Below are 24646 nucleotides of genomic sequence, written 5' to 3' on the forward strand. Positions count from 1 at the left end.
CCAATCATCAACCTTTCATCTTTCACACAACTACATCACATCAATTATAATGTTTTATCAATGTTATATCCGAAAATATTTATGATAAATCCAACCATTAGGAGTTCATTTTTGATTTTCAGTCGCCACAGAAAGGCACACCATTACTATATGTTTTAGCTAAAAATGACAGCAGTGTATATCTCAGCACAATTTGGGCCAAAAGAAGAGTTCTTTTTTTTTTTTTTTTTAAGTTGATTCCGAAATCAGGATATCTTCATATCTAAAGCACACACATATCATATAAAACACACACACATCTGACACATATATATAATAAGGAAATCTGTTTTGCATGTAAAGATTTTTGGGTCCCATTTTGCAAGTTCAATTCAACATGCAAAACACAGATAAACGTAACTTTTTTTTTTGATAAAAAAAAAAAATAATTCAATGCATATTACTTCTTAAAACATCACCATTATAATGTCCTCACGAGTGACACGTCGTAATATCATAACTTCTGAATTCTACAGAGCAGAGAAAACATTCTTGTCCTCTCCACTACTGTATATCCAGACGGGTGACCGTCAACCTTGGTATATGTTTTAAGCAACTCTTTAGTTCAGATATCCCATGCATTGTCAGAGAAACATGCCACTTTTTTATTATTTCATATTCCTGTTAACCTCTTGACTGCCCAAATCCACTGCAAAAAAAGAACATTTGCAGAGTGTGCAGAAAACTGGCAGCAAAGGGTTAATATTGCCTATATATTGATTTAATTGTCCAACCTGGCCCAGAGCACGTCAGGGAAATTTGTTACGAAATCTTGGCAGGGATCGGCCATCTGTTTTAAGGCTTGAGGAAATCAGATACAACCAACAACTCAGGCCATTTTTGCATAACGTAAAAAAAAACGGCATTTGATCTCGGAAATTTGAAACCCGTTGTTATCAAACTGTACTGAAAGGGGAGAGGATTTTTTTTTATTTTTTTAATTTTTGGAAGAAGGATGTACTGTTAATTTTCTTATGACATCATTAAACAATACTTATTTTTGACACCGTTGTTATAATCAAGCACTTTTAGAGATGGCAGTTTAGATTACAGGCAGAACGAGTGACCATTTTGAAGGGCGTAAAAATTGCCAATAGGAATTACTCTCTAATTGTCTGGAACTTCCTGTGGGTTCGGACCATGTGTTACATACACACACAATACACCCTGCTTCATGACGAGCTTTTCTATACTTCCGAGCACAACAGCCACATATTAGTCACAGATGCCGGAATTCTGCAGCGTTCCATCAAGAAGATGAGGATCCACATTGATCAATTTGGGACGGTTTCCACTTCTCTGCTGAATCTTGCCGTATCTTAACTAGAGGAAGAATAGAAGAACATGCTTTAATATTAATTCATAGAAATTTTGTTTTCTCCTTTTAAAATAGGTTTTATAACTAATATACTTCTATTTGTCAAAGATTCAACGATATATAGATTTCGGTGTGGTGCTTCACTTTTGGCTTGTACAAAACTTGGTCGGTATTTCCTGTTTTGGCATGTCATTGGTACTGGGTGTGAAGGGGGCTGGCTCATTTCAATAACTAAGGAAGCCCCATTCTATGACTGTGCATGGTAAGTAACAGAGAAGGGGAATGGCTTGGCTAAAGAAGTTAGCCAGCCCTTTTTACACACATTGCTGATGATGTGCCACTACCGGGAACTGTTAAGTACAAGCCAGAAGTAAAGCTTCTGGGACCACACTGTTCTTTCAAAGGGGTTGTCCCAGCATCTACTATTGATAACCTCCTATATAAAATTGGATGGGGTCCGACATCTGGCATCGCCATCAATCAACTTTTTGTTCAAGAAAATAGAGACTGAACTGTAGTACTGACAGCTCATGACAACTGATAATGGGGGTGCCAAGTGACATACCTCCTACCATCTGACATTGATGGCTTATCCACTGGATAGGTCATCTATATTAGGTGCATGGACAACCCCTTTAAGATTGGGATATCTTGCATAATTGAAGTACATTAGTAACTTGCAAAACTTACTATTTTAAGCTCATTTAAGGGTACAGTTTAGCAGCTGCTGGACAACCCCTTTAAGTAATAAATACTTAAAGATTAGATATAGTTCAAATTCACAAATAATCATCGTAAGAAGGAAAAAAAATTAAAATGAAACTTCTAGAACCAAATGTTTTTTTTCAGAAATGCTTTATGGACAGGTGCACGTTGTATAACATCAATAGTATATATGTGATCAGAATATTTTTAGCATATGTTAGACATTTTACAAAGCTAGACTAAAGGAATGTATTCAATCATTCTTTAAAATGGATGAAAAAAAATCACTTGTAGCCGGTAGATTACAAAAAAAATGACAGGTTGTTCCGATAAGTGGGAAGAGCCGCCCCCTTACATCTCTTTCTGCAGGTATGTGAATGTCTTTGTGATGTGTACGCTTGTGACGGCTCAATGCCCGAGGCTCTTCCTGCCCAATTACAACATATCTGCAGTTGCAACATTATCCTCTTCCTAACAGAGAGTAGAGAGATCAGAGAAACCACCTAGTCTGCTCATTCTATAATGATTTCAGATGCTCCCAAAATTCCTTTCCTTTTATAGGTAAAAGTTAAAAGAATAGACCTCTACAAACCACTTCTGATAATTGACTACTAAGCTATTATACACTACAATTTTAGTTGAAAGACCAGAAAACCTACAGATGTGTTGTCCTCGGTCTGTAACCATCAGGTGGAAGGACTGTGGACTCCATTCTATTTAACTTGGCCATGAACTTCATAATGTTCTTTGAAGATTACGAAGAGTCTTGACCATGACCTGGAGATTCCGCCTTCATAGGACCCAAAGTAAATTATATTGAGAAGATGTGGAAGTTCAGCTCACATAATTTCCATACTTCTAACCCAAGTATTATTTAAACTTGCAATTCGCTTGTTGGCCAAGAGATATCCCTCTTGCTTCCCTACCAACATGTATTCTTGGTTGAGTGTGAATGTGACATGAATTGAGAGAGGAGAACATGCTGCCTCCATAAACCTCATAAGGGAGCTTATCTCTCTTGAGAATTAAAGGAATGTGAATGCTAGAATTAAAACTGACCAAACCTGGTATCTCAAAAAAAAAGTTGGACAAATGTGGCTAGAAAAATAAGAACTTACTTTATTAATCTTCATGTTAAAATAAAATCACACAATGGGGCAGTGGAAAAGTTCACGTTTTGATCGTGCAATGGGCTTAGTCATAAATAAGTTGATTGCAGGTTTTAAACTCGTCAACTCTTCCTGGGTATCCCGGGCTCCACTCGCTTCTTTTGGATTCATTGCCCTGTGTTGTGCTCCACATCAGGATTTAGGTGTGGGTCAATGACCTCATCTCCCTTGACCTGTTTTTAAGGCCCTTTGAAACACACCCCTATGACTTGGGATTAAGGCTCTGTAGTGTTCCTTGTTTGTTATGCTCCATTATCTGTAATCCTGTGTTTCAACTCTCATCCATCTCTGCTGGGTTCCACTCCATCTGACTGTTTGCTCCTGAGTTTCCAGTTCCCAGATTCAAAGCTGCACCAGCTTTGGGGGTTCAAGTGTATACCTGGACTAGAGGCTTGGGGATCCACCCCACCTGGTGAGTCCAACCATTCACTGCCACATTTTGTGTTTTTTTTGTTTTTGTTTTTTCTTACATGAAGACATAATAAATGCTATTTTTTAAAAATTTTCTATCCACATTTGTCAAAACCTTTACTTTTATAAATTTTTTGCTGGCGTTAATGAGTTGATTGTGACTTAATATAGATGCGATAGGCAGCACCGTATATCCATACAAGCAAGTTCTTCCTCTTCCATTGTTCTAAACCTGAGATCTGCCCAGTCATCCAGTCAAGCTCAAATGGACATAGTCGGCCAACATTGATCTAACGTGGATAGCCATGTTTAGCTTCAGTCCAGATGAATCTTTTAATATTTCAATTTATCTATAGCTAATCAGATATTTTCAGGATTCAGGAAGTTGTGTAATGAACCTTTTTTTTATCACCTTTTTTTCATTATTATTTTTATCCTGGTCTGGATTAATATATTCTAGCACTATTTCCCGATGGAGAACATAGTGTTCCCTACCATAAAGCTTTAAAACTCTTGTTCATTAGATCAGTGACCCAGCAGCCCTTCAAATTGAATATTGGCAACTAAGAAAATGTAATTCCTATTTTGATAACTTGAAGTGGTGAGATCATATTACAGTATGTTACAGTAATATAATCCTGATTAGGATCCCTACATGTAATACTGTATATCTAATTAAAGAGTGTCTCTCTTCCCTTTAACTCTCTCAGCCTAGACAGTGACAAGGGCTCCAGAGGGTTGTGGTAGCAAAGTTCTGTGCCAACTGAGATGACACATTTTTGATCAAAAGCCAGTTTTACAAAAAGAGCACCTCAGGTCAGGGAAAGCCACACAGAAGAAAGATGCAGGAGTAACTTCCTGACCATGTAGTGATACAACTTAACCATGCAAACTAATCGCAAAGATATCCAGAATAAATCTATTTAGAAATTTGGAAAGAAAAAATAAAAGATCTGTAAAATCTGTTTTGTTTTCAATGGCCCAGGTACCGTAGAGACAAACCATGAAGCTAATATGGAGTTCTTAGACAATTGACCCAACCACTTTGGTGTTGGGTGAGAAGAACCTCCAAACAACGGACTTTATTCCAAGTTAATGAGGTTGGGAAGCTTGGCTCTGGCCAACTTAGGGTACACATCAAGGGTATAAAATGATGAATTTTTAGTAGGGTTTATTTTATGAAAGTGTACTCTCACCTTTACGATATCATGCAAGCCTTCTTACAGATTCGTTTTTTGCAAGAGACATTAGGATGGCCACCAGTGATGAGTGAATGTGCTAGGAGAACATGTTCTCCATGCATGTTCGGGTATTATCCGAGTATCTTGTGTGTGCTCGAAAAATATGTGCGAGTCCGTGCAGCTGCATGTTTTGCAGCTGTTAGGCAACAGCAACACATGCGTGGATTTCCTAACGGGTGCTAAATCATGCAGCCGCGGGGACTCGAACATTATTTGAGCACGCCCAAGGCACTCGGATAGCACCCAAGCATGCTCGGATAACCCGTTATACGAGCAGGTTCTCTGCTCACTAATGGCCATCCATTATCTACCTCTAATTGTCTTGGCCTTGATATAGCTTTCTCCTTCCCTCTACTAATGAACTGTATAGTAAACATTCATGAGACATAGCCCATAATATCAATGTTTTACCATCCAGTTTGTTTCCTTTCACGACCTTAAATTAATTCTCAATCTCTTTGCTTGGCGTCAATACCGGTTTGCTAGAGAGAGAAATCCAGCAGATAAACACCCAAGTTCCAATTTTTTTTTTTTTGTCAGAACCATATAGTTTAGAAGATGTAGTAGCTAACTGGATCTTCATACCTCCTGTGTCTCGTAGATGTTGCATAACATGGCTGTTGTGTGGGTATACCATTGCAGTGGGAGGAAGGCAAACACCCCTCTAAATTATAGGCTTCCAGGTGGCTTCTCTACATACTTTTCTCTTTAGGAAGTCATTTTCAACCAAACGTTGTATTGCAATTTTTGAATATACTATTTTGTCTAAAACAAATTCTGAAGAGTGTTTTTTGCCCTACAATTTCTAGTCACACTTAAAACATGAATATATAAATTATGACTAGTTTCATTCAGACCCCTATAAACTCATTCGGCTGCTTCCCTACCTTTCTATTTAGCTTCGGCACCAAAATATTACAACTCAACACTAGAAATAGCATAAGTTGCTCTATTTTCTTTAACGTAAGTGTAATAGGAATGTGGTTACTCTTAATATTTCTTTAATAAATAGTGTGTTAAAAAGTTTCTTATGCCCCGAACAAAAATAAGAACTACCTCTGAAAATGATTACGTTTAGTAAAGTATTTTTATTTTACTGACATGCCTTTTTAATTTTTCTCTTTTTTTAAAATCTTTCTCTCGTTCTTTAAAAAGTATGACATTTTTTAAATAAAGATAACACAAATTACATATACTAATATGGATGATTTTTTTGTATTTAGTATATTTTCTTCTGATTTCATTGATAGTTTATGATGTTTGTCAAATCTGTATTGTACGGATCCATTCATAGCCTACTTTGGGCCCATATTGTATTTCCATATTTTGAAGTGGAGGCATGTGTCTTTATTTTTCTCGATGACCGACATTGTGCCATGTTTCATTACTTGTATCACAGGCGCCCAATATTTCAGCACATGTAGTGCCTACATCTACATATCCAAAATACTAACTAGTTGGGACTCTGATTCACCATATTGGGTTGATGCCCTTTAGATAAGCATTTCCAAGGTCCTTGACACTTTGGTCAGAGGTTCTCCAGTAGACAGCAGCAGGTACGATAGACCTGGCGTTTTTACAGTACAAGCAGGAATGGACATGGACAGAAGAGGGCCTTCATGCAAGAACAGTATATGAGCCTTTGCAGTCCAAAAACTCATCGTAATGCATAATTCCACCTTATTTGGAGATACATTTGGCCCCCTTACCTCTTGGGCCCCTGTGCGGTTGCTCAGGTGGCACCAATCGTATGTCTGCCCCTGTGTACAAGTTCATTCTGCTAAACGAAGCATGGCAAAGCAGTAAACCAACATGGACAAGAGAATCTTGTTGAGTACAAATTCTAGAATGCTTTACCCTTCCATACAGAGGTTCTTTAAGCTAGGAATAGAAGTAGACTTCTTAGGACAAGAGCAACATATTCTGAGTTTTTTCCCAAATTTTCGGTGCCACTTTTAGGATAAGAATGACATTTCTAAAAATTGTATAATTTTTAGCATTAATTCACACAGAATGAGAATAATTATTTGATAAAGAATATTAGAGTTAATTCAGATCCCCTTCATCCATTGTCAATACTGTGCATCGGGGTGTGATGGGATTTCATTCTTTCCATTGAATGATATTGTAATACAATCTGGGAGGTTGGTTTTATGCCTCATAAATAATGGTTCATCTGTCTAAACGCAAAAAGGAAAGCAAGCAACAATTAATCTCCAGAGCTAATTACTCACAGGAGAGAAAGGGCCTGGAGGTGAATTGTATACAAGGTTTTAGCTTCCTCCGGCACCCTCTAACTAATTACCACACCACTTCTCTGGTCATAGAACAAGGGATTATTTCTTCAATGTTCTCCTGATTTCTCTCTCTCTCAATCTACTTTTTATTTCTAAAAATCTTCGTTTCCTACTTAATAAGCTATACTTTACTTGTTCATTTCTGTCCACATATATTTTCCGACTTTCTGCTGGCAAAGTCAAAGACTTTGCATGTTGTATCCAAAATGGGAACCCATATTGTCGAAAGAATATGTTCAAAATGATCCAACAAATTTGAGTGTTGGGCTACGTTCACTCGTTGCATTTTTGCAAAAGCCTGATTTTAACTTCCTTAGGTTTTTGCACTAAACGCAAAACTGATACCTGTGTATTTTGCTGCGTTTTTGCACTTACCCATTGTTTCCTATGCATGAAAAAAATGCTGCAAATACCCTGAAAAAAACACGGAGAGAAGTGGCATGCTGCAGTTTGCAAAAACGCAGCGGTATTCGAAAATCATTCAGGAAAAAGTGTGCATGAGATTTCTTAAATATCATAGACTTTGCTGGTACTGTAAAACGCAGCTTAAAATTTGCATTCTAAAAAAATGCAGCAATAACGCAACGTTTGAACATAGCCTTAGAGATGATACCTGCCAGATATTTGACTGTGTAAGGGGCCCCTTTGGATCAGCTGCCTATCTTGAGAACCTATACTAGACTGAGATACTAATATGGGGTGTAAAGTATAAAAATGGAATTTCACAAATTTTTCTTTTTTGTAACGGTTGCAGGCACATTAGAAGTCCTAAATGATTCTGTCCCGTTTCAGAGTACATTCGATCATTGGGATTATGTGTTCTATACTCGATGACAAAAGGCATCCCCCTGACAGTAGTTAATCTGAACATTGCACCAGCTACTTTCTATCCACTTCCAACCAATGTTTTCTTGGAGCGCTTCATCTCTAAATGGTGGATGCCGCAGACTCTACTTCAGCGCTATTATTTGCAGACTCTTATGATCCAGAGGACTGAAGGTCTTGTCGATCGAAACGTCTTCTTTACAGAGTGTTCCACATTTAATAAATTACTCCTGTTGAGCGTATTTAATGGGTGCCAAGTGTCTTTTTCATACCACTAATGGATCAGGATCCTACTTGTGCACCTTCGCATCCAGTAGTGACATGCATTTTTTTCACTTGGGTATGTACATAGGCCTATGTTTTCTGTTGTTACTCGATCTTCTCTAGGCTGCCTACTTTTTCCAGTAGATTGTGTGGCAGTGGCCAATCATCTTTGCTTCTCCTTGCACATTATTATTATTATTATACATTTTTATATCGCCATTTATTCCATGGCGATTTACATGTGAAAAGGGGGCAAATATAGACAAATACATTAAACATGAGCAAAAAGCGAGGCCCTAACAGGTACATAAGGAGGGAGGACCCTGCCCGCGAGGGCTCAGTCTGCAGGGGATGGGTGAGGCTACACTAGGAGAGGGTAGAGCTGGTTGTGCGGCGGTTCAGTAGGTTGAGGATCACTGTAGTATGTAACATGAATGCTGCTGCACATGGCACCGTCTGAAGTCTCTCCTGTGCCTTTTACTATACCTTCACCATGGATTTGTGGCTCTTCGATATCAATCTCACAATTTTGTAATAATCTATACTTCTTTGTAGACCTCTGATAAATGTTATCTGGCCACACCTAAGTATGAGATTCCTGGTAAGACCTCATCACATCAGAGATACTACTTGTGGGCATCAAAATCTAGACTCAAGATGGCAGACGAGTGTCACTATGCTCTTCAAAAAAAAGTGCAACACCAGGCATAGCCATTACTAAAATGGGAAACGTGAAACTCCATGGTATCAAGTTTGCTGGATCCGAACCAATCTAATAATGATGACTTATCAGAAGGATAGATCTTCAAGAATACTTTGGTCTTGATAAACCCTACACATTTGCCACCAACTTTATACTTGGCCAAACTTGTGACAAAATTATTATGACTGATGTTTAACTAACTAAATAATGAAACGGTCATGCTGTATTTTATGAAAAGGCCAAGAATGAGAAATCAATGATTTTATCATATTTATAAAGTTGCATAGAAGACAAATGTTTATCTTTAAAAATGACCATGCGACTTAAAAAAGAATGGCAAGAAGTCTGTTGATGGTAAATATTAGATAATGAATTTCTCAGGAGTCTCTCACCCGTCTTGATGTGGAATGCCATTTATTCTCAAGCTGGGGACTAATTAGGCTATGTTTTTTGAAGATCAAGGTTTTGCGATCTCTGCTTAATAACATGGTTTGTATGTCTGCCACCTGGGATGCTCTTTCTCTCTCTCTCTCCATGCCTTAGGCCACTGCAAGTGTGGGCAGGAAAGCCAGCAGCCCACATTTTGTGTAATTTAACTCTCTCACTGCCAGCTGCCACCATGCATCGCATTCCCTACATACAATTTAAATTTCCAATAAACACGGGAATGTATGTATATACCTATTTCTACATATAAAATGTTATTATACAATAAAAAGGTAACTTAATGTAATACCTAGAATAAGATCAAGTCAGGGATATTTTGTTTCAGGTAAGGAAACATGTTGAAAACATCTTGCATATGGCAGAGGCTTTTTATGCATCACATTGACTCCACCCTACAGAGTTATAGAGCAGACAGTCAGAGTTATATAAATTGGGTCGGCAGAGATAAACTCCATACTACAGCATATGATGGAGTGTGCAAATATTTTTCATTCGACCAATACAAAATTCAGTGGACAAAAAAAAAATCCTCTACGCCTTGGAGCATAAAGACCATGGCAGGGGGCCTGCTGAAGCCAGCACAAACTTCAACTGGATGTGCGTCCTCGGACGCACACTCAGTTGAAGTATATTGTGGCGCACAGACCTTTTGGGTCTGTGCGTGGCAATGCACGCTGCATGTGATGGGGCTCATGACAGTGATGTCATGCTCTCCCATCGCTTGCATGCTGAAGTCAACTTCCGGCTTCAGAAGAGGAAGCCGCATGCAGGGGAAGCAGAAGGGTGAGTATAATGTTGGGGTTTTTTTATGCATTAAAGAACAGCGGCAGAATGGGGGACATATACCAAGATGGGACCCAGGATAAGGGATGTATATATATATATATATATATATATATATATATATATATATATATATATATATATATATCCTCCACCCTGGTATACACCAGAATGTGGCCCAGGATAAGGGACATATATACCAATATTGGGGGTATACAGTATATGCCAGGAAGGGGCCCATGATAAGAAACATGTATGCCAGGAAGGGGCCCATGATAAGAAACATGTATACCAGGATGGGGCCCAGGATAAGGAACTTGTATATCAGGATGAAGGATATACGGTATATTCCAGGATGGGGCGGGCCGCATTCAATATCTTGCACATCGGACTCCAAATAACCTCCTGTCTATATCTCCGTATGACATACAGAGAGTAGGGCCCAAAAATCCTATGAGTGCCCTATTTCATCTTTCTACAGCAGAAAAGGGTTACTATACAACATCCCTTTTATATGAGCCCTAAGAATTGTGATAAGATGATTGATATAACCAGGATATCATGCAAGGCGACCCATGATGTGTTCAGTTATTTCACGTTACTAGGACACTTGGCTGACATTCGTTACTTTTCCATAAAAAAAACCCAAAAAACATTTTCCTCCATTAATCAACAATAAACCAGTGATCAAAATTGTCTAGTTTCATCTCAAAGGGTTTGCACACTTCTGACATTCCATTTTTCCTACAATGCTCCCCCAACAATAAGCTGATCACGGAGCCCCCCGCTACTGAGACGTCCCTCGATCATCTGTGATCTGTCGGTCATACAATAGCAAATGTTAAGCTTAATTGAAAACAGGCTGACATTTTTAAAGAGTCCTGTAGTCTGAGCTGAATTTTTTTATTTTTATTTTTATCTTTGTAACTAGGTTAGCGGAGTACTTAATGGTATTTTGAGGGCACTTGTTCATGTGTTTAATATATCAGGGGCACGGATTGGGAGCACTTTTAGTGTTTAGGGGAACTAGGTGGGCACTTTAATAAAGGCACTATTATTGTGTGGACGGCAATAAAGGGGCACTACTGAGGCAGTAAAGGAAAATTATTACTGTTAAAGGTCACTAAAGGGTCACTATTAGTGTGTGCACTATCATTGCCTTGAGGACACGGAGAGTGCTTCATTACTGTGTAAAACACAAAAATGAGCATATTATTTTTTTTTAATGGGGGAACTTTTACCATCTAGGACACCATTTCTTTTGCAATATTAGGTTTGGGATCACCATAGCGACGTCAACGTTACTTCTGAAATATAGTATTTTAAAGGGTTGTCGAGTCTTAAAGTACGTGTCTGAAGTCACACTCTGATTGCAGACTTGTGAATCCTCACATTGAGCATTGTGCGCATTCTCCGATGCTGCTGCCGGTAGTGGGTGGTCATGTGACCACAATTATGAGATTTGAATACTTCTGGCCACATTCCAACTAGACGTGTCTGGCCCCGGTCAGTACACTTGCTTTAAGCTAGGCTGCTCCCATCTGGTTGGCACCACATGACTGCTTCTATGCCAATCACATACTTGCAGTCACGCACCTACTGCTTCTGGCACCGGAGAACAGTGCGAGGATTTACAAATCTGCAGTCACCTAGTCATTGCAGACTTGTAACCTAAGGCTGGACAACCTCTTTAAAGGACACTTTACTACCCAGCAGGTACAGTAATGTGGGCACCTGGGGTAGCCATGGATTCTAAAAATGATTTAAGAATGTACATTTTTGGAGGACTTGAGAGAAATATTCCTTGGCCTCCTATTCTTTTAGGGTCCTAACACTATCCCCGGAACAAAATATTAAAGGCAATCTGTCAGCACAGAATGACTGCTCATATCAAGCACAGGCTGTCAGTGCACACTTAGTGTGGCCAGACATTTGTGTATTTTGATTGACCGGTCTGGATTTATAGAGCTAGAGAAAGCCAGCGATATATGGAAGTTGCACGTCAAGGGTGTACTGAGCGCCTGTACTTAGTATGAACATTCAGATGGTGCTCTGCTGAGGATCAATGTGGGTCCCAATGGTCATACTGCCGGCAATCAATAAGTTAAGCTGTATCCTGTACATAGATATGGGAAAAATGGTTGGTTAGCACTGTTGCAGTGCTGGGGTCCTGGGTTCAAATCCCACCAAGGACAACATCTGCAAGGAGTTTGAATGTTCTCCCCGTGTTAGCGCGGATTTCCTTTGGGTTCTCCAATTTCCTCCCACATCCCAAAGAAGAGATACTGATAGGGAATGTAGATTGTGAGACGCAATGGGGACAGTGATGAAGATGCCTGTAAAGTGCTGCAGAATTAATGGCGCCAAGTTAAGTGAGTTAAATAAATCAAATGGAGGACAACTTGGTCCAACTCTTTTTAATGATCTATTCAGACATTATGGCACTAAAATATTTTTTTCAGGATGACATCCTACCTATATTAAGTCCTTTATTACATAATAGTACATTTGTTAATGGTTTTGTAAACCAGACGGCCCCTTTAACTGAAATAAAGCTGAAAGCTCAGTGAAATGAATCTTCTCTACCACTGATCACAGAAGCACGCTTAGTATTTCTTTGTAGGATTGGCTTTGTTAAGAAGATGCAGGGTCTTGTTTGGCCAGACTTGTGAAGTGCATGTTCTGTGGAAAGAGCTCCTGCTGGGACCCTGGTGACATTACATGAATTAGCGGAAACTGCAGCAATATATGAGCTTTGGTTTCAAGAAACTAAAACAGCAGGGGAACTAAGCTGCAAAGAATTAAACTTGTAACAACAGCAACTTAACTCCAGTGACTGAGGTCGGCGCTCTGGCTGTTGACCCTTTTCTGGCTACAGTCAGAAAAAACAAGATACGCAAGAAGGTTGGAAACAAAGACAAAAATTATAGGAGAGCAGGTCATGGAGTGACCTTGGGGGACGTTACACAGAGAGTTTAACATTGGTTCAGAGTAACAACTGTTATTAATCTGAATCTAAAAAATTAAAAACCTGCTCCCACAGGCTGTAGTTTTTCTGCTAGGGAATCACGTGTGGATAATCCAAAGTGTAATACAGTAGCAGTATTGTGGATGACATTTCCCAAACTCTCACCCAGAGAAAATCATCCTTTTCATTGCAAGGGTTGAAATGTGTGGAAGTGCTGCTATTTTCCAAAAGAAACCAGCTATGATTTCAGCAGCTATGAATTTTCTGAAGCAGTAAGGTCCAGTGGGAGCGTATCCTTAAGGAGGTTGTCCAGTGAAAAGAAGTTATCACTTGCCACGGGATAGGTGATGACTTATAGATGAGTGAGGTTCTCACCACTGAGACTCACCCCGTTAGCCAAAATGGGTCAATTTTATCCCTGTTAAATAGGCACAATAGTATGGATGCTCATTATGCACTCTATTCCTCCTCTTTGGAGGGCTGTGCTCTGCTTTCTCCAGCAGTGTCGGTGATATTTCCATTCCCCCTGTTGAGGTTTGGAACTGTAGCAGTCAGCTATCTTCCTCTTTGGTGCTGTTGGAGGACATCTGTGTTATCTCTCTGAGCCTACTCAAGATAAGTGTTCCCCTCATTTGTCTATCCCTTCTGTCTTTAGTTGTATTGGGATTGACTAGTGCTAACCCCATCCTTCCCTAAGCAGGGCTTATTGCCAGGGTCAGGCAAGGATTAGGTTCTTGCTCGCGATAGGTGCAGAACCTATTTAGGGATGTTTAGGGCAGACAGGGTGACTTTTTAGATCTGCCTAGGGGTCTCCACTCCCCCCTTCCCTAGTGTTGGGCCCCCTTCCCCTCATCCCTTCGTGTTGCACTTAGTCTTTCCCACACTGTGCATGACACCTACATAGGAGTGACTAATTATAATGAAATGTGAGAAATGCAGCTCAGTGTACCTATATTTTGGTCTCATTCTCTGCTACCTAACAATATGTTAACCTGGATGATTTTTAGAAGTCCTGCAGTAGACCTATAAGCAGACAAAATAGAGCATCACTGCTTGAATGTAGCCTGATGGGCTCCAAACATCCTTCATAAGACATTGGTTTTGGAGTTGACTTTGCAGCCCGACAAATAAATAAATTTGCTTGCCTATGGATTGAATTACAAATAACTTCATTAATAATATATGTATATGTTCAGTGATGGCATCAGACATTAGGATGGAATAGCCTAAGTCATATGGATGTCTTAAAGTGAACCTGACAGCTGATTTGTGGTATGAGGCATGGGCAGCATGAATTGGACACAGGCTCTGTCAAAACAGCCAGGCAATGCAGTGTTTCAGAGAAACCACACATTTAAAAGCCTTCCAGGGGACTATGCATCTCACATGAGTAGTCCAAAAGGCTTGTCCGCGGTTGTGTTGTAACCTTTGAGTGAAAAGTTTTACTCTATACACATACGGAGAGAGACCTGTCACTCAAGGGAGCAGGGCTCAGAAGACACTCAAAACCAGCGTCTAGACTAGTCCCCTGAGCAGCATGGTCCCTGACCGGCTTTTAGATATCTGTTTTTCCAAAACTCTGCCGCCTTACAGAGTAAAACATACCAAAGCCATTGTCTGATTCATGCTGCCCTTGATTAGGGCAGCATGACTCAGTTGTCCGGTTCCTTATCAACTTGTCTTCAGAATCTCATCATGCTAGTGTCTCCCGGATTCCTGCCTGCTTGCTTCGGTATGATTGACAGTTTGGACCATAGGCATAATTGAGCCGCTGGTCTGAATGGTGCACTCTACAATGCAGCAGGTGGAAGTAGAATTTCTTCAGCAGCATCAGTAATGTGCACTGAAAACCACCTGGATCCAGCAAACTGGCCAGCTTCAGAACAGCTGTTTAGGACTGGATGGGTAAATATATAGTATAAATGGAGAGTGTGGGCCCATAAAAATTCACCATTCGGTATATGACAACATTGCCATCTTTATTCATCCAGAGACCTTTCGTCCGCATTTTTCACATAAAAAATAGGCATAAGGCAGGTGGAATTTAACTCTTCTGATTCTATAGTTTTAACTAGATAACCATCACTAGACGCGTCTGTGCCGCTTATCTCTTCTTCCACTATACCAATTACGGTACTGTTCAGTTGACCGGCGTGGGCATATTTATGGTGAACCGGGGGGGGGGGGGATCAGGGAGATTATTCAGCTGACAAGTTTATGGGCCAGTCTAAATTTCTTAGTTTCCACATTTTGCTTGCAGCTTGACATCAAAGACTATTATTAAGTGAATAAATTCGAACCATCTCTTCCACCTGCAGTAACCAAATATGATCTCCTCGAAGACAAACCAGATAAACATTTCCATAGACCGAAATTCCAGTTTGTGCTTGAAGCCTCTTTGAATTTAGTAATGAATGATTTCCTTCCTTCCTTTATCTGCTGAGAAACATCTGTAAAGAGTCAATTCTGCACATCATTTACGGCCCCAACCTGCCTCGATATATCTACTGCTTATGTCTACAATTACTGCGAGCGGAATCCACCAAATGACACCACACTGACGGGGCTAATACCGTAGTCTGTTGTAACTTGTACAAAATAATTAGATGAGATTTTTTTTCTACAAGTAATGTTGCTCATCATAGACTTTAGATCCCATATCCCACTGATTATGTGGGTCCACCAATAATTTTAAGTCCATGTGGCCTGACGGACCCGTACTGACATCATATGTCAAATTTGACCGCTGGACTACGATGACTTTCTACCGCTGATATCTTTAAAGGAACCTTGCAAACACTAGGATTAACTGGTAGGAGGCATGGTATGGGACATAACCACACAAGGGACAATTTCCACTTAGATATAAGATGAAAAAAAGTAATGACTATGGACAATGAAAGAAGAAATAGAAAACTGAATATGCCCCAATCCTATCCTTTTACTCATGATAATGTTCTGTGAGCATCATGCCTTCTCTGCAGCATTACCTTTCCAATGCCAGGATATTACTGAACTGTGCTGACATGTTACAAAGTCAATATTTGACATCATTGTTTTTTTCCCCCTATACTGAGATGTTACAGTGTATACAATCGCTTTTGTGTGTGAATTGTCATCAGTATTGTTGTCTAAGGGGTAAGGTTTCTCCTTGTGGAGATCGACACGCCAGCTCTGGCTTGTCAAGGTAAGGAGGCTTATTCGCCATGCAATGCTTCTCTGGGAAATTTAATATGCAAATTGCCTCTTCAGAGAAAAAGAGGACTTGAACTCCGTAGCGCCACCTGTTGGTGGCGCTATAGAGATCAAGTACTCTTTTTCTCTGAAGAGGCGATTTGCACATCATTATTGTTATAATTCCTATGCTAGAGCCACTGAATACATATTCCCTGTATTGGGACATCACTGAGTGCACTATTCTCGTACTATGACTTGTTTATTTTCACCATACCGTGGCATCACTCTACACGTTATCCATGTACTGTGACATTACTGTGTGCATTTACCCTGTTCTGACATCTATATTCAATATCCCCATACTATGACATCATTGTATAAATTATTACATATACTGTCATCACTGTGTGCATTATTTTCTATACTGTGACATCACTGTGTGCATTATTCCCTATACTGATATCACTGTGTGCATTATCCCCTATACTGACATCACTGTGTGCATTCTTCCCTATACTGTGACATTACTGTGTGCATTATTCCCTATACTGTGACATCACTGTGTGCATTATTCCCTATACTGTGACGTCACTGTGTGCATTATCCCCTATACTGACATCACTGTGTGCATTCTTCCCTATACTGTGACATCACTGTGTGCATTATTCCCTATACTGTGACATCACTGTATGCATTATTCCCTATACTGTGACATCACTGTATGCATTATTCCCTATACTGTGACATCACTGTATGCATAATTCCCTATACTGTGACATTACTGTGTGCATTATTCCCTATACTGTGACATCACTGTGTGCATTATTCCCTATACTGTGACGTCACTGTGTGCATTATTCCCTATACTGTGACATCACTGTGTGCATTATTCCCTATACTGTGACATCACTGTGTGCATTATTCCCTATACTGTGACATCACTGCATTATTCCCTATACTGTGACATCACTGTGTGCATTATTCCCTATACTGTGACATTACTGTGTGCATTGTCTATACTGTGACATCACTGTGACATCACTGTGTGCATTATTCCCTATACTGTGACATCACTGTGTGCATTATTCCCTATACTGTGACATCACTGTGTGCATTATTCCCTATACTGTGACATCACTGTGTGCATTATTCCCTATACTGTGACATCACTGTATGCATTATTTTCCTTACTGTGACATCACTGTTTGCATTATTCCCTATACTGTGACATCACTGTGTGTATTATTCCCTATACTGTGACATCACTGTGTGCATTATTCCCTATACTGTGACATCACTGTGTGCATTATTCCCTATACTGTGACATCACTGTGTGCATTATTCCCTATACTGTGACATCACTGTATGCATTATTTTCCTTACTGTGACATCACTGTTTGCATTATTCCCTATACTGTGACATCACTGTGTGTATTATTCCCTATACTGTGACATCACTGTGCATTATTCCTTATACTGTGACATCACTGTGTATTATTCCATATACTGTGACATCACTGTGTGCATTATCCCCTATACTGTGACATCACTGCATTATTCCTTATACTGTGACATCACTGTGCATTATTCCCTATACTGTGAAATCACTGTGCATTATTCCCTATACTGTGACATCACTGTGCATTATTCCCTATACTATGACATCACTGTATGCATTATTCCCTTTACTGTGACATCACTGTGTGCATTATTCCCTATACTGTGACATCACTGTGTGCATTATTCCCTATACTGTGACATCACTGTGTGCATTATTCCCTATACTGTGACATCACTGTATGCATTATTCCCTATACTGTGACATCACTGTGTGCATTATCCCTTATACTGTGACATCACTGTGTGCATTATCCCTTATACTGTGACATCACTGTGTGCATTATTCCTTATACTGTGACGTCACTGTGTGCATTATTCCCTATACTATGATATCATTGTATGCATTATTCCCTATACTGTGATAATATAATACGTCCCATACTGTAACATCAGTATGTGCATTTCCCAGCATGGTGACATCCAGTGGCATAACTTGAAACTCATGGGCTCCGATGCGAAAGCTCCAACAGGGCCCCCAAATATTTTAAATCTTTAATAGCAATAGTCTTTTTCTATAGACCAAAGGGACTTTTAGGGCCCCCTAGGCTCTAGTGCCCGGGTACGATTGCAACCCCTGCACCTGTTGTAGTTACACCTCTGGTGACATCACTGTGTGCCTCACTGTGACAAGTGTCCATTATCACTATACCATGACATCACTGTGTACATCATATCTGTATCCTTTTATCACTGTACACATTATACCACTATACTATAGTTATGTGACTCTGTGCATATTTTTTGTACTTTGACATTGCTATGTGCATTCTCCCTTTCCATAAAAAAGCCCTAAACTATTACAAGCTTTTCATGTTCTGATCCTGGTTCTGAAGGTGGTCATGTTTGAGTTGAGGCCTCATTGCTGCTTGCTACACTGTTAGGAAGCAATGAAGCCACATGAGTGAAGGGAACACAATGAGTTTAATGGGAAATATGATCAACGTTTTCTCTTCATGGAGCCACAATGAGTCTACAAGTAGGGGGTTATGAAGAACGGGTCAACAGTGTTGAATGCCAACCTGGACCCCAACAATCCACTGTCGTAGCTAAGGAGTTGCATAGGGCTGAGAAGTTAATTTTTATTTAGGGCAAAGGAAAGCCTAGTTGCGACTGTGGTCTACCAAAAAAATGTTTTATCCACAAACTATTCCATTTCTGTCCAAATAAAGATTCAATTTCAAATCCCCAAATATTATCCAATATACTAAGATGATATCTGAGATAAGAAGAGGAACTTGTCAATTAGGAATTGAGGTTTCTGCGTATGAGCTGCAATGCGAGGGCTATGGGAGAAAGGTCACTGTGTCATAGTCAGTGGCCGTTTTCCTTGTGAGGGACATTTTTCACTTTGATTCTACAGGAAGCAGATAGGGAAACAGAAAATAGTTTAATTACAGCTGATTGCTCCGATACGTTGAAGGTGGAAGTTGCTAATAAACTGGAAAAGGAAGTGGGTCAGACTTCACTTGAGGATAAAGCGCTACCATGGCTTTTCAGGATGGACAATGGTGTTTATAATGTAGATGCCAACAAAGTCTCAACACAGTACAATTAATATCGCTGTAAGGCTCTGTTCACATTTGTGTGAGAAGCTCTGGTCAAAGCCTCCATTGCGATCTCCTCAGATTTCACAAGTGGAATAGTACTGCATCTTCGATGGGTATCTGCTATATGAAGATTTTACCAGTGTGATCACTTCTGTGACACCAATATAAAAAGAGCCAGTGTCCTTATACAGACCAGACCAGAGTTGTACATATTCCTGATATACTGCCCTAAACATTTTATAGGCTCCAGCAGACCCTCTGTATACCTATAATATGCCACTGCTCACAACCTCTTAGGCCCCTTTCACACATCAGTTTTTTGCTATCAGTTGCGATCTGTCAAATTTTGAAAAAAAACGGATCTGGCGAATAATGCTGCCGGATCCGTTTTTTTTCTCATAGACTTGTATTAGCGATGGATTGTGACGGATGGACTCACGTTTCATTCGTCGTACGCCGGATCTGTCGAAAATTGTCCGGCGGCCATAGACAACGGACAAAGTAACGATTTTTGTGTACTTCGAAAAAACAGACAGCGACAGATCGGTCGCCGTCCGTCGTTTGCTCAAATGGAAGCCTATGGGGGCTGGATCCGTCAAACGACGGATTCCATTTTTTTAAGCTGAGCATGTTCTGATTTTTTTTTATCATCCAATTAGCCAGATCTGCTAGTCTGATCCGGCGATAAAAACGGATCCGTTGCATCAGTTTTTCACAATCGGCGACGGATCCATCGATCCATTGAGCCAACGGATTGTGACTGACTGCGAAAGACATTAGTGATTTTTCACATACGGTACTTGTGTCCTCAATGTATTGGCTCAGATTTTCAAGAGTGTTTGATCAGTTTTTACCATTCACCAATCATCTTAGCTATCTCATACATACAATTGACTTGTCAGTAATTAGCATATGATTAGTTATTCAGATTGTCGTCATGTTACACTATTGTTACTGTTTTGCCCCTGGTGGTGGACAACATTTTTTCTTCCTTTTTATGCTAAAAATATCAACCTGTTCTCACATTCCCTAATAGCTCAGTGTGTTATTAGATTGATTCCCAAGTGAAAGGTTACTGGCTCGAATCGAGAAGCAGCCATGAAGATGATTTCCCAAGAAAAGAGAAACCGCATCATCCAGATCATCGATAGCGGTCTCTCGGCCAAGAAAATTACCAAACTGCATCATGTGAGGCCACGACAGCTGGAAGAATATGAAATGAAGTCCGTCCATCTATTCAAAAGCCAAGAGGTGTACGTCCAGGCAAAATATTGGTCAACAAGTTGGCTCATCACAAGATCTATCAGTTCTGGTGTGACAAATATGGCAGTGGAGGAGGCTCGTATGCTTCATAATAGTGAGATCACAGACGTCGATGTGGGCACCATATGATGCTCATTACAGAAGTATGAAATAGCAGGTAGAAAAAAACATGAAGCCTTGACTTAATTATTGTCATAACAAGCGGCCGCTCATGTTGGGGAAAAAAGAGCGAAAAGTGGACAGTAGGAGATTGGAAACAGGTGATTTGGAGCCATGAGATGAAAGTAAATGGAGTATTCTCTTATGGATGTGAATGGGTCTGGAAGAAACAAGGGAAAAAGGGGCTAACGGATCCAGAAATTGTAGGAGCTGTCAAGTTCAGTGGAAGAAGCCTGATATGAGAGTGTTTCACAGCCAAAGGCATTAGATACTTGACCAGGATCCATGGTGGTCTCAATGCTGAGCTATTATGTGAGTATCCTACAAGATGAGTTACTTTGTACACTTGAGTACTATGAGTATGAAAAGAATGATGGTGTTCTAGCAGGACAACAACCAAAGCATATGTCGAGATTGGCGAAGAAATGGTTCAGTGACAATGAAGTAGAGGTGCTGGATTGGCCCCCACACTCGCCAGACCTCAACCCAATCAAACACTTGTGGGTAGAGTTGAAGAAAAACATATCCAAGTGAGTCGATCATTATACACCGACTTTGGGAACGTGTAGAGATCTGGGATGAAATTTCGGTTGAAACATGCTTGAATCTGATTGGGAGCATATCCAGAAGGATTCAGGCAGCGTTGAAAGCCAAAGATGGATTTACAAAATACTAACAAAATAACACAAATTAAAATTTAGATTTTTTTTTTTGGAGTAAGACATTAACAGTGCAGTGACATGACAAGAATTTGCATAACTGATCATATGCTGAATAGATGCAAGTCATATCCAAGATGATTGTCTATAAAATGATGCTAGTCTCACATTCGAAGCTGTAGTTGATGGTGAGATATATGGAGCCTGAAAGTCAGAAGTTCCAAACATTGTTACCGTTTTGCTCGTTAGTGTAGTATCAAATGTCAGACATTTCATTGAGCATTCCCAATCATATACATTGCAGCTTTGAAAATCCTTTTGGTTGCCTAAAGAAACAAACAATAGTATGTCTACTCTGAGACATGTGATCTACCCATTTAGCTCTAAAAGTGCCCATATGCCTGATGGCCAACACTCCTGACCTCCCTATATGAATACATACCTGGATTAATTTCGCATGAAGGTGTTTTCAGTGGGGAAAGTAAAATTATTTACTATTAAAGAGTTAATTCACCCTTATCCAAATTAAACCCCAGAATAGTTTAAAACAAGGAAAAAAAAAAAAAGATGCCTACTGATCCCTCGCAGAGCCTCTAGGGTCCTCTGCCGGTTTCTTCCGGCAGGAAAGAAGATAGAATTACTGCATCCAATCAGTGACCAATACATCAATGCTGCAGCCAATGATTGGCTGCTTTGGTCACATGTCTGTATCAAAAGACAAATGGAGAGGAGGGCTCCTTTTTTTTTTTTTACGTCATTCTGGGAGCTTAGATAATATAATAATAAAAAAGGAGGAAAAAAAAAAGTAGCAGAAATATTGCTGACTAAACCAACAATTGGAGAATTAAATATAAAATAACCACAACCAATAATGTAATAGCCCAGCCCACAAAAAAAACATTAAAATATATTGTATTACATCTATATAAAGCCTTTCCACTGAATGAAGGCTGCCAGTGCATCCATCTGGTAGCTATTAAACATGTACAAACTTGATTTGATGCACAATGTCTACTTTGTAGTCTGTGCATGTCCTCAACCTAGCACCATGTTAATGTGCAATAGCCACCAGCCCAGGCTACTCAGCAAAACGTCATAGCCTGATACAGCACATAGCAAAGCCACAAAGGTCAGTCACCGGTTATGTGAAGATGGTCGTGAACACAAATGGAACTAATGAAGCTCCATAACTTTCAGCTATGGATATCCGTGTGATTAAATGTTTATAGGTCACCCCTTTGCCATGAATGGATGCCTTGCAGAAATCAAAATCTTCCAGAATACTTTCTTCACCGGTTGCTGTGCTTTAAAAGGGTTTAACAATATTTGTCGGCAATGCTCAGAATAGGCCATGAAGGTACGGTTGCCAGGGACCTGCATAATCCTGAGAACGGAGGTCATGAAAATTGTTTTTCCTTGGGAGATAGAGCAACAATTATCTCTAGAACCATGTTCCCTCAACTCCAGCCCTCAAGAGCCACCATCAGGTCAGGTTTTCAGGATTTCCTTAGCATTGCTCAGGTGATAATTGGAGAATCTGCACAGGCAACAAGTCCATCACCTGTACAATCCTGAAAACCTGACCTTTTGGTGGCTCTTGAGGACCGGAGATGGGGGAACACTGTTCTAGAACATGAAGAATTAAAGATATGAACCTCTGGAAGATTCCTTATATCTGTATCTTTACAAAATTGTGCTGTGCTAATCTTATTTTTCTATGGGTGGATATCCCGTTGCTCTCAAGCCTGTAGGACAGCTTGAATTTTTTGGAACTTGATTGGGGCTGCTTATTTATCCACCATCCAGATTATCCTGCGTTGCAATCTTTCATTAATTTTTCTCAGCTGTTCACGTTCGGGGAGATAAGCTACAGTGTCATGGGTTGAAAATTTCATGATTATGTTGCGCCCTGTGGACAAAGGAACAAAGAAGATCTCTGGAGATGGACTTGAAACCTTGAGATTACTGTTTTAACAATTTTGGTTGTCAAGTCATCACACTGTTCTCTTCTCCTCTTTCTGTTCTCCATGCTTGGTGTGGAACACACAGACACATAATGCAAAGACTGAGTAAACTGCTTTCTTTTTTTATCTTGTTTCAGGTGTGATTTTCTTATTGCCCACACCTGTTACTTGCCACAGGTGACTTTGAACGAGTATCACATGCTTAAAACAAAGTGGATTACACACAATTTTCGAAAAGTGCCCAATTGTCTCTTCGGAGAGGAAGAGGACTAGAACTCTTTTGTCACCTACAGGAAATAGCAATCCTAATCCTAAAAGGTGTCAACAGTTTTGTCCGGCCCATTTTTGGCATTTGTGTGAAATTATGTCCATTTTTGCCTTTTTTTCCTGTAAATTTTTTTTGTGTTGTTCCAATGCACACACAAAGGAAATTAACGTGTATAACAAAACGTGTGTAATTGGAATAATTTTCTGGGAGAAGTACTAAATTTTCTGGAACAATTTCAAAGGTGCCAGCACTTTCGGCCATGACTGTATTTATGAATTTTTTTCCAAATAGCTCCTTTGCTGTTTTTTGCTTACGATATAGTTTAACATATATAATTTTTTATCTTCTAACAACCAACACAAACCAAATGGGTAACAATAGTTTAGTAAGAGAATCAGCTCAGCCATGGGAATATTTTAAGGTTATGCATTTACAGTACAAGTACATAGAATTCCAACATTAAGCAAAAAAAAGTTTACGGGGGGGGGGGGGGATCTCTGCATATTTCTTGACTATGCTAATCCAAACGTCTTGTAATTGTGTGAAGTTTCCCTGCGCCCTGATCAGTAGTGTAGTATCGCACAATAAACACTTTGTAGTCTGTGTATTCAGTGGGCTGGTGATATTTAATTGGTGCCAGATGGGGTGTACATTATCATCGCTCTGCCCATCAGTTGTGGATGTGAAAGAGACTTGTTTGGTTCCTGCAGTTGAATGTCTCTAATGAATTACATAGATTCGGGGGAAACGACGCTGGAAGGTCAAAATAGTAAATTTGGTTTTGGTAGGAGGTCATTTTTACTTTAGTTGGGTCAGACC

The 24646-nt window shown here is 39.8% G+C and overlaps 1 protein-coding gene across 3 annotated transcripts in view; it reads right to left on the bottom strand.

Moving 5' to 3' along the window:
• Positions 1–230: 230 nt before the first annotated feature.
• The window catches only part of ERC2 (ELKS/RAB6-interacting/CAST family member 2), a 1115226-nt gene continuing 1090810 nt past the window's right edge, over positions 231–24646 (bottom strand). For all 3 annotated transcript variants that reach the window (XM_077278496.1, XM_077278495.1, XM_077278494.1), the window contains one exon: positions 231–1362. The gene's annotated coding sequence lies outside the window, so the exon portion shown is untranslated. The remainder of the gene's footprint in view (positions 1363–24646) is intronic.

The sequence above is a fragment of the Ranitomeya variabilis genome, chromosome 8 (assembly GCF_051348905.1).
Source record: "Ranitomeya variabilis isolate aRanVar5 chromosome 8, aRanVar5.hap1, whole genome shotgun sequence".
In the NCBI taxonomy this organism is placed as follows: domain Eukaryota; kingdom Metazoa; phylum Chordata; class Amphibia; order Anura; family Dendrobatidae; genus Ranitomeya; species Ranitomeya variabilis.